The sequence below is a fragment of the Lycorma delicatula genome, chromosome 1 (genome assembly GCF_047948215.1).
Source record: "Lycorma delicatula isolate Av1 chromosome 1, ASM4794821v1, whole genome shotgun sequence".
In the NCBI taxonomy this organism is placed as follows: Eukaryota; Metazoa; Arthropoda; class Insecta; order Hemiptera; family Fulgoridae; genus Lycorma; species Lycorma delicatula.
Genome location: NC_134455.1, coordinates 393,859,133 through 393,873,537, shown reverse-complemented (window position 1 = coordinate 393,873,537; position 14,405 = coordinate 393,859,133). Strand labels below are relative to the sequence as shown.

The 14,405-nt window shown below is 30.3% G+C and overlaps 1 protein-coding gene across 1 annotated transcript in view; it reads left to right on the top strand.

The window, feature by feature from the left end:
* LOC142318001 (uncharacterized) overlaps positions 1–14,405 on the top strand; it is a 59,740-nt gene that overhangs the window by 38,842 nt on the left and 6,493 nt on the right. The window contains exon 10 of the mRNA XM_075354534.1: positions 144–360. The gene's annotated coding sequence lies outside the window, so the exon portion shown is untranslated. The remainder of the gene's footprint in view (positions 1–143; positions 361–14,405) is intronic.

Below are 14,405 nucleotides of genomic sequence, written 5' to 3'. Positions count from 1 at the left end.
TTTATCTTGATTTTTGTAGTTCAAAACACTCTTTACTTTGTGGATGATCATAATATATATGTATTTATTAAGGATACAAAACTTCAGTAAAAATTATAATATAGCATATAACATTTATATTTACATTGAGGTTTTTTTTATAGATGACAACTTTTTAGGCTACAAGATTCAAAATGCACCACCATTATCTGAAGCAGCTGGTGAACTTAAATACATTTTGAAAAGTAATGACAATTTCAATGAAGTCAATATAACTTATAGTAACGGAAATCCAGTTATTTCTACTAACCATAAAGATAAAGGTCAATGTAACATATTCTTTGTAAATGGTTTAGTAGACAAAAGTACTGAACTTATCTGGTATGTGTACAGGATTATATGGTGATAGTGTTTTATTATTAATATCAGATATAAATATAAATGATTTTAATTGATAATCAGAATGATGGAGGTTAATTTTCTTACGACTCAGCTGGGAGAATAAATTAACGATATGTTCAAGATTTGGGTCTTGGCTGGTTTAATAGTTTTTATCAATCACAGTTTCTTTTAATTACTTACACTTTCTTAGGATTTTGTACAAAAACCTATCAGGGTCAAAAATCGTATGAATTCTTTTGTTTCTTAACACAAAACCTGATTCCAGTTGATTAATGATTTATATTTTTAATAAACCTAATTGTTAGTTTTACTCTACTAATCAGTTTTAAACAATATGGCATGCTGCGAAATGGCATAGTTTTTGTCACGAACAAGAAAACAGTTATTAAGAAAATTAATGATGAATTGTTTTTCAAATTCCTTCTTCACTCAGCCTTGTTGATTTATCAAACTAACAAATTTGTCATTGAATGAATAATGAATGAATTGACAACTCTAGTGGTAGCTCAACAGCAGTAACTTTCGCTTATGCATCAATCGTACAAAAGATTGAAACAGATTGTAAAACAATTTTCTGGACACTTTTGGTACAGTTGATTGTAATCAAAATGGAGGCACACAACTAGATGTTACAACAGTCCTAAATCCAAAATTTCAACATCCTATGGCTAATTGTTTTTGAGTTTCGCAAGATACATACGTATGTATGTACAGACGTCACACTGAAACTAGTCAAAATGAATATTTCTGTTGAAATCTGAAAACTGAAATTTTCCGCGATCACAATACTTCCTTTACTTTGTACAAGGATGTAAAAATTTCATGCTCTATTGAACACCCTGATCGAAGTGGAAGACCACCTAAACTAAATGAACAGAAGTTGCTTGATATTTCAGATGCTATGGCCAAAAGTCCATCAAAGTTAATACAATGTTAGCACAGTAGCTATAAGAAAGTAACTGAAATTTTTTGCCTACAATGTAATAATATATGTTCAAGAACTGAAGCAATGTGAGAAGTATCTGCAATGCTTGAACTGTACACCATCAGTAGGGCTTTGAATATCATTAACCCAAAATACTGTCACATGCTTATTTGTAGCGATTCATGTAGCACATTCCAAGCTTTAGAAGATTTGTATTCTAGACATCCTATCATCACCGAAATTCATAATGAAATCGTTGAGTTGAACGATCAAAACACACAAGTGAGTTTCTGCTGGTACCCTAGCCATGTGGGAATTCCAAGTTAATAACATGCAGATTTTGCTGCTAAACATACATGTAGCCAACCGTCTTTCACTCTTCGTGTTAAGCTACTGCCAATTTTATTAATTCTATTAAACTCATTCTTCGAGGAAGGTGGCAAGGTGACTGGATTGCTACAGTACATAATAAACTCCGATACATCAAGGATAGTGTGCTACCATGGAGCTCTTCACTCCAGAATAACTGTCGACAGGAGGTTATTATTTTCTGTTTACAAATTGGACATACTTATCTTAACATGGACACCTAATTAATTGTACCATTGCATCTGTTTGTGTTCACTGAGACTACCAACTAATGATACACCACATCCTTGTGGACTGTGTATGTTATGTGATATTGCATAGTAAATTTAAATTGGGAGCTAACATCCAAGATATTTTGGGAAACACTATGATGTTATCAAAGACGGTGCATCTGTATTTGACTATTTAATAATTATTGAATTATTTTTTATGTAATATATTACAATACATTTGTTCCGAGCAATGATTACACAAAAATGTTTTTCACCCTCCCAAAAAAAAAAGAACTAAAACCTACAGATCATCTCAAAAGACTAAATTAGATATATATATATATATATATATCTAATTTAGTCTTTAATAGATATATATATATATATATATATATTACACAAAAATAACAGTCTGTGATGTGATCCTTCAGTTCTTTCCAAACCACTGGAGTTGCTAATGGCATGTGATAAGATCCATTTAGCCAACCAGTCAACAACGTTACACAAGAAGCACAGCAAATATGAGGAGCCTAAGATTTTTCCTGATCACCTAATTTACATCCAAAATTCATATGACTTTTTTGTCAGTGGAGTTATATTTCTTTTCTGAGACAACGTTCATTGTTACCTCACCACAGATATAGCAGAAATTGTTTTGATGATTATTGCAACTGCGAGGCATTGTTAATACAGTACAATAAATCACATTGTTTAAGAAGAAACACTTTATAAATATACTAATTTAATAAACATACACTTTACTGAACAAAATATACCTGCAAATACTAAAGAAAAAAATTCTTTTTTTCTTTAGTAAAATGTGTATGTAATAGTGACTCTTTAGAGCAAAATCTGAGTAAGTTACACTCTTAGTTATGTTTAATTATATCCTACTAAATTTGTTTAATCAGTCAGCATTTCTAAAAAACTTTCATTAGTCTTCAAAGTTGCATTCCATATTTCCTTACTTAATTTTTTAAACTAATTATTACATCTTTATCTTAAATTTATAAATTAATAAAAGTTTTTGAAATATAACATGTTCAATATTATCTATTTGTTAATTATTACCAAATTTTATGTACACAAGTATTAATTTTTCATTTCTTATCAATACTAATTAATATAACTATTATTAATAAGCACTACTTGCTGTAAATCACTTGAGTAAATCTCATAATCTTTCAGTGATGCTTTATTATTATAATCAGATGTAAGTGTATATGATTTTAATTTATAATCAGCATTATGGTGGTTAATTAGTACACTATCTTTCAGTGTAGTAATTTAAGGGCACTTGCACAAAAAAAATTGATATTTATTTTGCATTTTTAAATTCTTCTACTTCTGTTTAATTTAATATATGTAACACATGATATTTGAGTGAAGGTTTCTACTGCAAAAATATTTAAAAAGATAGTTTTACATTATACTTTCTTTGATTTAGTCACTTATTTTGTGGCAACTGAATTTTTTGTAGCTGGATTTCCTTTCCTGCTCACATGTGTGTTACTTTTGAGTTGTTCAGGTTTTGTTTTGTATGTTCTATGAGTTGTGAATGTTTGTTGATTTTTGTGGTAACTGATAAAGTTTTAGTGCAATACAGTTAGTTATTTTGATTTTTCTTGTAAATTTTCATTTCTGTTATTGTAATTTATAGGTAAACAAGCCTAGTTTGTTTTCTTAAAACAATGCTCAGAATTAAGAAATTCAACAACCGTAAAAATGTCGGAAAGAAAGCGAAGGAAAATACTGTTTGTAGATGACTGGTTCCAAAAGAAAAGCTGAGGAAAACTTAGAAGATATTCAATCAGAACATATTCAGTTTTGATGATGAGTAACCCTTTATCAGAAATATGTGTATGCAAATTATGCCAATTCCCCAAAATTTATCTGCCGACTAATTATTGTTGATGAAATAAAAATCTTATTATGGTTTAGCTACTTTGAGAAACACCAGTAGGGAAAATGACATGAAATGTGCTATTTGAACTGAGTATTTCCACTTGTCATCTACTAATGAAGAACCTAGCCGCAGTTTGATGATGAGTCATGTAAATGTGTAATATGTAAATATGTCGTTCAGCTAAACTACTATATGACCACAGTAAACGTACACACCTACCAAAAGAGTAATGCAGGAAATTAAACCGATATTTAAAGATCTTTCAAATCCAGTCCTGCTGCAAAAATGTCTGCATTGTGGTACGCAGAATGCAAGTGAGTCTTTGAACAATATTATCTGATCAAGAATACCAAAAATGTATTTGTACGTAGGAGTACTCTGGAATTTGGTGTTTATGTTGTTGTAACTGGGAACATGACAAAATGTTTAATGTTTGAAAAGGTAGCTTAAATCCTGGGGAGAACTGTCAGAGTTTCCAAACATTTTGATGAAACTCGTATCAGGGAGGCTGAGAGGGATATACAAGAAATTTTAAAAAATGCAGACAGAGTCTTCAGCAGAAAAGAAAATTTGATGAAACTCGTATCAGGGAGGCTGAGAGGGATATACAAGAAATTTTAAAAAATGCAGACAGAGTCTTCAGCAGAAAAGAAAATTTGCAATTAGTCTTCAGCTATGAGAACACTACGAAGAGCAGGAGGATTCTGATAACCCTTCTTATAGTGCTGGTATGCACTGACACTTTTTTCATTCTCAGGTGAGTCCCCAGTCCAATCTTTAGGGTTGATTTCCCAAAAATCTTGTATTTTAATCTTTAGGTACACTTTTCTCAACAACCAGAAAAAGTATTTGAACAATTCTTTTTGCACTTTTTTAAAGACAACAGATTTCTTTAACACTATGGAAACTGATTTTCAAATAACATGTTACAAAACTTTAAATAATTATTTCTCTTTTGGGCACAGGAAAAACACAAGTAATTATAGTAAAAATTTAAAAAATATGAAAAACTAAAATAAAACCAAATCCATAGCATTGAACAAAACCCTGTAAAAAATGAAGCAAAGAAAGTCCTATGCAGTTATCTTTTCTGGTTTTCTGAAAAAGTGTACCGAAATATAGACAATTAACCTTGTATGTATAGGACTGAGCAAGTGCCCTTAACTTTCAGTGTAAGGTAACAGCTGCTTCAGTCCCTTTCGTTTAACCTACCAAATTATTTAGAGTAAAACATGGATTTTTTTACCTTATTTAAACAATGCTGTGAACTTTACTGTTTCTATTCTGATCTTTATTCAAATCAAAAAAAATTTGATGTGGACACCACATGACTTCCTTATACGCCTATTAAATTACATTTACATTTTTTTTTTTTTTTTTTTAAAGAAAAGTACATAAACTTTTATTTTATTAATAACTTTTGATATGTTTTCATTTTTTTTATTATTAAATTATTATTTATTGTACATTTTTTTTATTTTACAACCAGAGGTTAATAATATTAATAAATTAATATATTTAAATAAAAAAATAAAAAAAAGTTAAAATAAAAAGTAGATGAAGTCTGATTCAAACTAATGTGCCTTCCCCTTGTAAGAAATATTTCATTAATTAAAATTTTATTTTTCCAATAATCCAATTTTTTTTTTGATTTTGGGCTTTTTTGAACACTTTTGGTTCAGTCGATTGCAATCAAAAGGGGAGGTGCACAATTAGATTTTATAACAGTCCTTAACCCAAAATTTCAACATCCTATGGTTAATTGTTTTTGAGTTATGTGAAACACATACGTACGTACAGACATCACGCCAAAACTAATAAAAATGGATTCAGAAATGGTCAAAATTGATATTTTCATTGAAATCTGAAAATCATAATTTTTCACATTCACAGTACTCCTTACTTCATACAAGGAAGTAAAAACTCAAATTTATTTACCATTGTAAAGATGTACATTTCAAATTATATTGACTCTCCTGTTTGTTAGATGATCGATAAAAATAAAGACTTATTAAATTTGGAATTATTCCTCTTCACTAATGAAGAGGAATAATTCTATTATAAATTTTACTACAGTTATATTTACCTGCTGAAAATCGTAAATGTTTATTGATGAAATATATATATATATATATATATATATAAAAGAATTAAATATATATAAGAGGTTGATAATTGCTTTAGAAAATATATGCTTTTATAAAGTTAATAATTTAAGAATACTGATATAAAAACTAAATGTTTAAAAATTAAGATTTTTTTCTTTCTTCAGTGGATGTGGAGTGAAGTCTGCTTTATTTTTTATTAGAAGTGAATGAACTAAATATGTTACAATAACTATTACTAGAACTTGGTAACTGTATTTTCATAAATGAAAATATGTTGATTCTTGAGAAATTGAGTAAAGGTGCGAGTAAGGATGAGAAATTTAAATTTAGAAATATTAATGCATTTTTAATGATCTACTTTTATGAAATTTAAAAAGTGAATAAATAAATAAGTATAGATGTTAAAAATCAGATAGGTGGATAAGTGACAAATGAAAAGGTGTTGCAGCAAACTGATGAAGAAAGAAGCATTTGGAAAAATATAGTTAAAAGAAAAGGCAGACTGATTTATAGGCTAAATCTTAAGGTATCCTGGATAAGTGTCGCTTTGATATTAGAGGGACGGGTAGAAAGGAAAAATTGTGCAGGCAGGCAACGTTTGGAGTATGTAAAACAAATTGTTAGGGATGTATGATGTAGGGGGTATACCGAAATGAAACAACTGGCACTATGTAGGGAATCTTAGAGAGCTGCATCAAATCAGTCAAATGACTGAAGACAAAAAAAATGTTGAGCTGATGAAAAATTGGTGAAGGGATACGTAAAAAGAAAGATTTAACATACTTAAAAGATAATTCCTGTATTTTTTATGATAATAGAATCCCAGGATATAACAACGTAAACTCATCTATAAATAAGAATTTTGCAGTAGAGGTAATTTCTTTTTTGAATTTACTACCATTAAATGCCACATAGACTCTACTGCACATTACAGTAAATTATTTGTACAGTAACTTAATACAAGTTTCTAATTTCTGTTATTTAAGTTATAATTCTGTTTCTGTATGCATAAATATTCATTATGAACAATAAATCAGCCAAATTAGGAAATTAAGAAGTGTAAAATGATTATACACGATAGATATGATAAATAAAGAGTATAAGTACTACTCTACCACTTGAAAATCCTGAAGAGTGCTTTAAAAGTATTAATAATGCAGAAAGCAAAGGATAAGAAACATCTGGAATATGAAATTTCAAAGTTTCAACACCATCTGGAATACGATATTTTGTTTTCCCAATACTAGAGTATACAGTAAAATTTATTGACCAGAAAAGAAAAAATTAAAAATACTACAAATAGCCAATAAAATAAAAACCTTTGAAGAAAATAAAAAGGCAATAACATGAAAAGAATTGAATTGTTTGTACAATATGAGCCACATACAAAAAATAGAAAACTATATATTATATCATTGTTTGAAGAAAGATGTTGGGTACAATCTAACTTTACCAGTTGTGATTGATTTATCCTCAGAAAACTGAGATGCACAAAACCACAAATAACAATTATTAGATAAACATGAAATTATGTAACTTCACCAGAAAAATTCTCTAGTCAAAGAACAAAATGTAAAACTCATTGATTTTTGATAAATAGATATAAATCCCATAAAACAAATAAACTAGCACATTTAAAAATGAGAATAATACAAACAATACCAAATTGTTTAGTTTAAATAAATATTTTTTTTTTTTTTTTAATCAAGATGTTTACAAAGTTTGAAAAAGAAAATGATTAAATGCATCTTCTTTGTGTTGTTATATGGAGTTGTATCTTGGAGAATGTCGAAAACATTGTTGAAGAGAATTAAGGACTTACAGATGTGGGTCTGTTGATTACAGCTTAAGATCAGTTGGAAAAATACAATTTACAATGAAGATGCACTTGAAAGTCTCTTTACTGTCACCAGAGGTAATTAAGATTGTACTGGAGATAGCTGGAGTATTTTATATAAATGGTGAGACAATCAGAGAAGTATCACCTATAAGGTACGGTATGTGGCCATTAATATATTGTTCTGTTTGATCGTATGTGTTTGGCATGCCAGTTATTTACTAAAAACTATGTAAATAAAAATTTGTTTCTCCAACAAAAACTAAGTGAACATTTGTGCCTACATAAAATTTAATCATAAATAAATCACATTGTGCAGTATATAGATTTTTTCATGGCAGGTAACCAAAGGATTAAATGAATTCAACACTTCAACTTTACTGTGGAATAAAGTATATTTAAAAGTAAAATTATTGACTGATAGTTACACTTAACATAAAATAGTAACATAAATTGTATAGCCTGTAAAATAACAATTATTTCTACTTATCAGGTTCTGAACCACTTCCATCAAAGACACCAAATGAAACAGGGTAACAATCTAATGAGGATAAATTAATCACAGCTAATGTCTTTGAGTCTGCAAATCGAGGCACACATACCAGTCTAGTTTTATGAACACTACCATCATCTATAAAAATAGAATTAATACAGTTACAAAAACTAAAATATTACAATTTTTTTGGTTTACAATCCATAATCGCCAAATACTTTCTATGTGTGTTTAGAGTTTTAGTATTTCTCTGTAATGGTTCTCTTCAACATCTTGGCTATCCACTTTTGTTTTCAAATTCCTTAGATTACATGATGTGACCAATAAATGGATCTCTTAATTTTATAATATTTTTCCTAATAAAGATACTGTAAAATATATGAAAAACACATAATAGATAATGATAAAGAAAAGATCAAAATAAAATAGGTCAATTGAAAAAGAAAAATATAGAAATAATCTTGTAATGAATCAGATTGATTACTTTGTTGGAAATAACTGAAAAAGTAATTAATATAATGTAACCATGTTAAAAAGGAATTATGGAAAAATAAAGATGAAACATGATGAGGCAAAGCCCAGGAAGAACCAAAAAGAAGACAAACCAATATGGAAATTAATAATGAGGATGAAATTGAAGTTTGTTCTGCAACATTCCAATGAGGGCAAAGTAGCAGTAGGAAAATAATGAGTGAATGGCCATCTAGCTAACATGTTCCAAGTTCATGTTTCCCCTGGAAACTTGAAATATGATTAAAATAATGAATACAAAATGGAGAAAATAATTTGCTCAGTGGAAACATTCTAATTTGAACTTATTTGATTTAAAACTTCAGCTTAACCAAAATAAAACATGAGCCTGCTCTGGGTAGCCACTCAAGTAATCTGCATACAACATGCAAGTATAACCTATAAAAGTAACTTTACTTTGAATAATATTAACTCAAATATAATTAATGAATTAATTTAACTTAAAAAATCAACATCATAGCTTAGTCAAATTATATACTTGAAAAACATTGAGTTAATGTGGTTATTCTAGGTAGATAAAAATAATATTACAGTGATTAAATATTTTAAAAATTGAGAGATTTTAAATCCAAAAAGATTCTCATAAAAAACTTAGAAGTTGAAAGGTTCAAGTTAAAAATAAAATGCTAATTTATTAAAAATTACTAACCATTAATGAATGGCTAAATTACCATACCAATGGTGTGGGTAATTAGGCGGCTAATAACCATACCAATCATAACCACTTTTATGAATTTTAAAACTGAAAAATAATATTTATATCACTTAACTTTTGCTCTCATATTTCAGTGCACAGTATGAATATATATATATTACTTTATATAACAAATGTGGTTTTTGCAGCCTCATACAGATTTTAATAAATGCTACTAAGAATTCCAGAATGCTTCATTGAATATTTATAATAAACTTTACTTTCCCATCTAGATAGCGCTATAGCTCTAGAAGGGAAACTACTTGGTCAGATTACTTCTGTATATGGGGCGTTGATGCCATTAAATTTTCATTTTAAAAGGTCAAGGGGGTGAGACTGTAGAGCAAGGTCACCCTAAGTATATTGAGATTTCACCTATTTAACAACATATTTTTCTTAGGCACATTTGTTAACAATTAAAAAATAACATTGCAAAAAAATATTTTGCAAGATCACACCACACCAAAAAATGCTGTTGAAGTCATCTGCTATGCTTTGACGTCACAGATGAGCAGTAGAATTAAATGAATGAATAATATTTACAACCTTAAGGGGATTCATTCAGCCTGGCTGGATCTACTCTAACCTGGTGTGTTTAGTCTCGCAGCTATACCAGCCTGCCAACTGTACAAGTGAAATTTATTCTTTGTAAGATGGAAATTTACATTAGTTTGGTTAATACCACCACACCTGCATGAATTAAGTACAGTATGCACGCATACTTTAGTTAGAATCACTGAATTAAATAAATGAAAAAATATTACATTTAAATAAAATTATAATTTTAAATTAAGTTGTGTGTGCAAGCCATGTTTCAGAAACAATCCACAGTTGTAGGGCTTTTCCAGAATGCATCTTTAGCCATATGATGGGAAAGCCCTATAAGTGCTAACAGTTTTTTTTTTAAATTTAATTGACAATAACGAACTAGTAATCGATTTAAATTTTAGTAAAAGAAAAATACTTTTCCAATAGGGTTCACATTCCCTCCAGAACTCCACTTAAAAATCACTTCTTAAAATTTACCAAAGATCATCCAGAAAGTAAGTTCCAAAGGGCTAATTAAAAGATCAAGAACATTCTATAATGTAACATTTTTATTGCTTTGAAGTACAAATCTTTTTTTTCTTTTTCACATAGTTCCCTTCATTATTGAGGCACTTACTACAGCAGGACACCAGAAGTTACATCCCTTTATCATAAAATGATGCCACCTGTGATGCAAGTCACATACTGACAACTTGTTTGACATCATAGTGATGGAACTGTTGGCTAGGAAGGAAAGGAAGGTTTTAAGATACAAGAATGGGTGATAGTCACTTCGTGTAAGGTTCAGATTGTAAGGGGAATAAAATTATTGAACTATTCCTAGTCGAAGGCCATGAGAAACTTATGTTGTAGCAGCAAGGTGAAGATAATTTACTCTAATATAAGCAGTTACTTTAATACAGATTTGAATATTATATAGTGGATACCAGTGTTCATTGGTGGTTCTTTCTTTCTTTTTCCTGTTTAGCCTCTGGTACCTACCGTTTAGATAATTCTTCAGAGGATGAATGAGGATGATATGTAATGAGTGTAAGTGAAGTGTAGTCTTGTACATTCTCAGGTTGACCATTCCTGAGATGTGTGGTTAATTGAAACCCAACCACCAAAGAACACCGGTATCCACGATCTAGTATTCAAATCCATGTAAAAATAACTGGGCTTTACTAGGACTTGAACGCTGTAACTCTCGACTTCCAAATCAGCTGATTTGGGAAGACGCATTAACCACTAGACCAACCCGGTGGGTTCATTGGTGGTTGGGTTTCAATTAACCACACATCTCAGGAATGGTCGACCTGAGACTGTACAAGACTAAACTATTTACATTCATTCATACATATCATCCTTTGAAGTAATACCTTACGATAGTTTTGGAGGCTAAACAGAAAAATAGAGCAAGGTGAAGTTGTGTTGTCATGAAGTAAGCTACATTACTTGGCCAGAATAGCATTGAAATTTTTTCAGTGTTAAGCAATGGACATCACTATTGATTGTGCAGCCTTGAGGCAAGAATTCAACAAGCTAAACCTCTTTATTGCCCCAAAACAATATACATATGATCTTCCAAGTGGAAAACAATGAGTTTGTCTTTCTGGGTAATAAAGTGTGTTGCCACATTCCGTAGAATGTAGTTTCATTTAAGGTGTAATGTGTGACAACCATGTTTCTTCCCAAGTTAACACTTGAATAAATTGTTCTGTATAAAGTTAAAAATTCCAACATGTTGCCCAACTATTTCATTTTGTGATTTTCCGTGACCATCTTAGACACCTAAAATGCACATAGTTTTGATAATTCAATCTCTCATAAACAATTTTAGACAGAAGCAATAGTGAAATTTCTGAAAAACGTATGAAAAGAGATTGGTTACCTGCTCCATTCATCATTGTGCATGTTATTGCATTCTTCACTAAATAATTGCAACCACCTCCACATCATGGAATTATTCATTGTACTTTTTCCATAAACGTTGCAAATTTGATAGTGAATTTCAACCAGTTTAATGTTCCTTGCATTCAAGAAGCAGATCAGAGACCAAATTTTGCATTGGGTAACTAGATTTCCTTAAACATTATAAAAGCATAGTAAGAAGTGTACAGATTAGACAACTGAATAAAAATGGCATCAATCCCTTCATAACATATCAGGTGACTCAGCACGCATGTGATTGTAGAATCATGATCACAGCACTGAAGCATCTATATTTAGAAATGGAACTTACTTTCTGGATATAACTTGTACCATTTTACATTGTATCACAAAATTAAAATTGTTAGAATTAACATTAAAACAACAGTTGGGTTCTAAAATATACTTACTACAATTAACATCAATGATTTTAGTCTCAAACTTAGGTTGATTTCCAGCAAAATAAATATCAGGTTGGGAATCCAATATAAAAGGATCATCATCATAGTACGGATAACAACCTACAAAAAATAATTCACAATTTACAAATATATAATACAAATAAACTTGAACCAAAAAGTATTTTCAACAAAATGATTAATGTATTTAAGTAATAAAAGTCAATGTAATAATAGTAGGGTCAATGCAGTAGTTTTACTTTGGGCAGGATAATGGTAAACAATGGTTTCAGCCGACAAAGGGTAGATGAACCTCCAGAGATGGCTGGACAATAAACGCAGGAAATTGGGGTATGAATTGATAAAGTTCCTTACCAGTCACAGTTGTTTTAAAGCATATGTGTGAGCATGGATGTAGAGACCCTCTGCAGTATGAGATTATTGTAGGGAAAGGACACTGCAGAACACACGTGTTCATGTACTACCAGTTCCTGGAGGATAAAAAAGCATTCTGGAGAGAATTTAGGGTAGTTACCCCATAAAACATCATGGGAACTATGTTATAGATTGTACGGGATAGCACATATGGTATCCATAATATAGGTCAAGATCATCTGTACAACAATGGCAGAGAAAGTACAGGGGTGAATAATTTCCCTGAAATCTCCTTGAGGCTGCGTTTATATTAAAGCAGGTCCAGCCCCAAGAAGTAACTAAGAAAAAAAGGGGTAGGTAAACAGCATGATGATTTTGCTCTATACCTCAAATATTTCAAGTAGCAAAATGGAAAATAAAGTGACAATTGCTGAAACCACATTTAAAAAAACAATTCCAATAAATCACTGAAGCTAAACAACATTGGTTTTAGTTTTGTTGCACGATGCTATTAACATTTATTGATGAAAGATGCTCAAACAGTTAGCAACCTGTCAACTTCTGCAAATCGTTACAGAGTCTGTACACTTAAAAATCAAGAACCACTGGGATAATCTGAATGGTACTTATATCATTGAACTTAGTGGTCTTTTAAAATGTAAATTTATCAAGATAACTTCATTGGATGTCAGTAAAACTTAAACAGAATGTTACATTTACAGCTATTTTTCATGTTTCAATATTTTGAGTTACTAATAAAATAATGCTCTATAAGAAATAGTTAAGCTGTATAGGACGAATGAGTAAAATTATAAAGATTATTTATTTTAATATCTCATTCATCAAAACTTTCACTGTTATTAGGAATTAGCTATTTAACATAAAATTTTATTGTTCAATGATTTTTGTAAATAAATGAGTATGGTAATTCTTCTAAGTACTTGCAAGGTTTAATAAAAAAAAATATGGAACATTTTTAAATTTTCCATGCTGTTTAAGTCCAATTGTCAGGTTTTTTTTTTTGTTAGTATACTTGTCCCTAACTAATATTTACATTGGTAGCCATACTGGATGCTTAGTTTATTTTTGGCTTTTGAAAAGGCTACACATCTTTATTTGTATGGCCATCTAGCTATATAGATTTTTGCTGTATATAGAAATATATACAAGTTAACTTGTTAGGTATAACAATACCTAGCATCAGATTGGAAATGCTGAATGCTACTTTCACCAATTATTCTATGAATAAAACAAGTGGTAAAAACATTTCCAAGAGGGCCTTGAAGACGTTGAAGATGACGAGCACACCCTGTATGTCTCAGCACATCAGCAATCAATGATAACGTCAACAAAGTAAAGAAAACGATTATGGACAATCACCAATCATTAACAGATGCTGATGATGCTGGCATATCATTTGACTCATGCCAAGCAACTTTCTCAGGTGTTTTGGACATGAAACATGTGGCAGCAAAATTTGTTCCAAAATTGGCAAATTACCAAAAGCAGTGGTGACTGAACATTGCACAGGAGAGTTGCTGAATGAAGTCAACGACAACCCAGCACTGCTCAAACATGTCGTAACTGGTAATGCATCATGAGTGTATAGGTATGCTGTTGAAACTAAGGCCCAAGGATTCAAACGGAAGGTTCCTGAAGAGCCAAGACCAAAAAACGCTTGTCACGTTCAATCTGCAGTGTTCTTCAATTTAAAAGTTT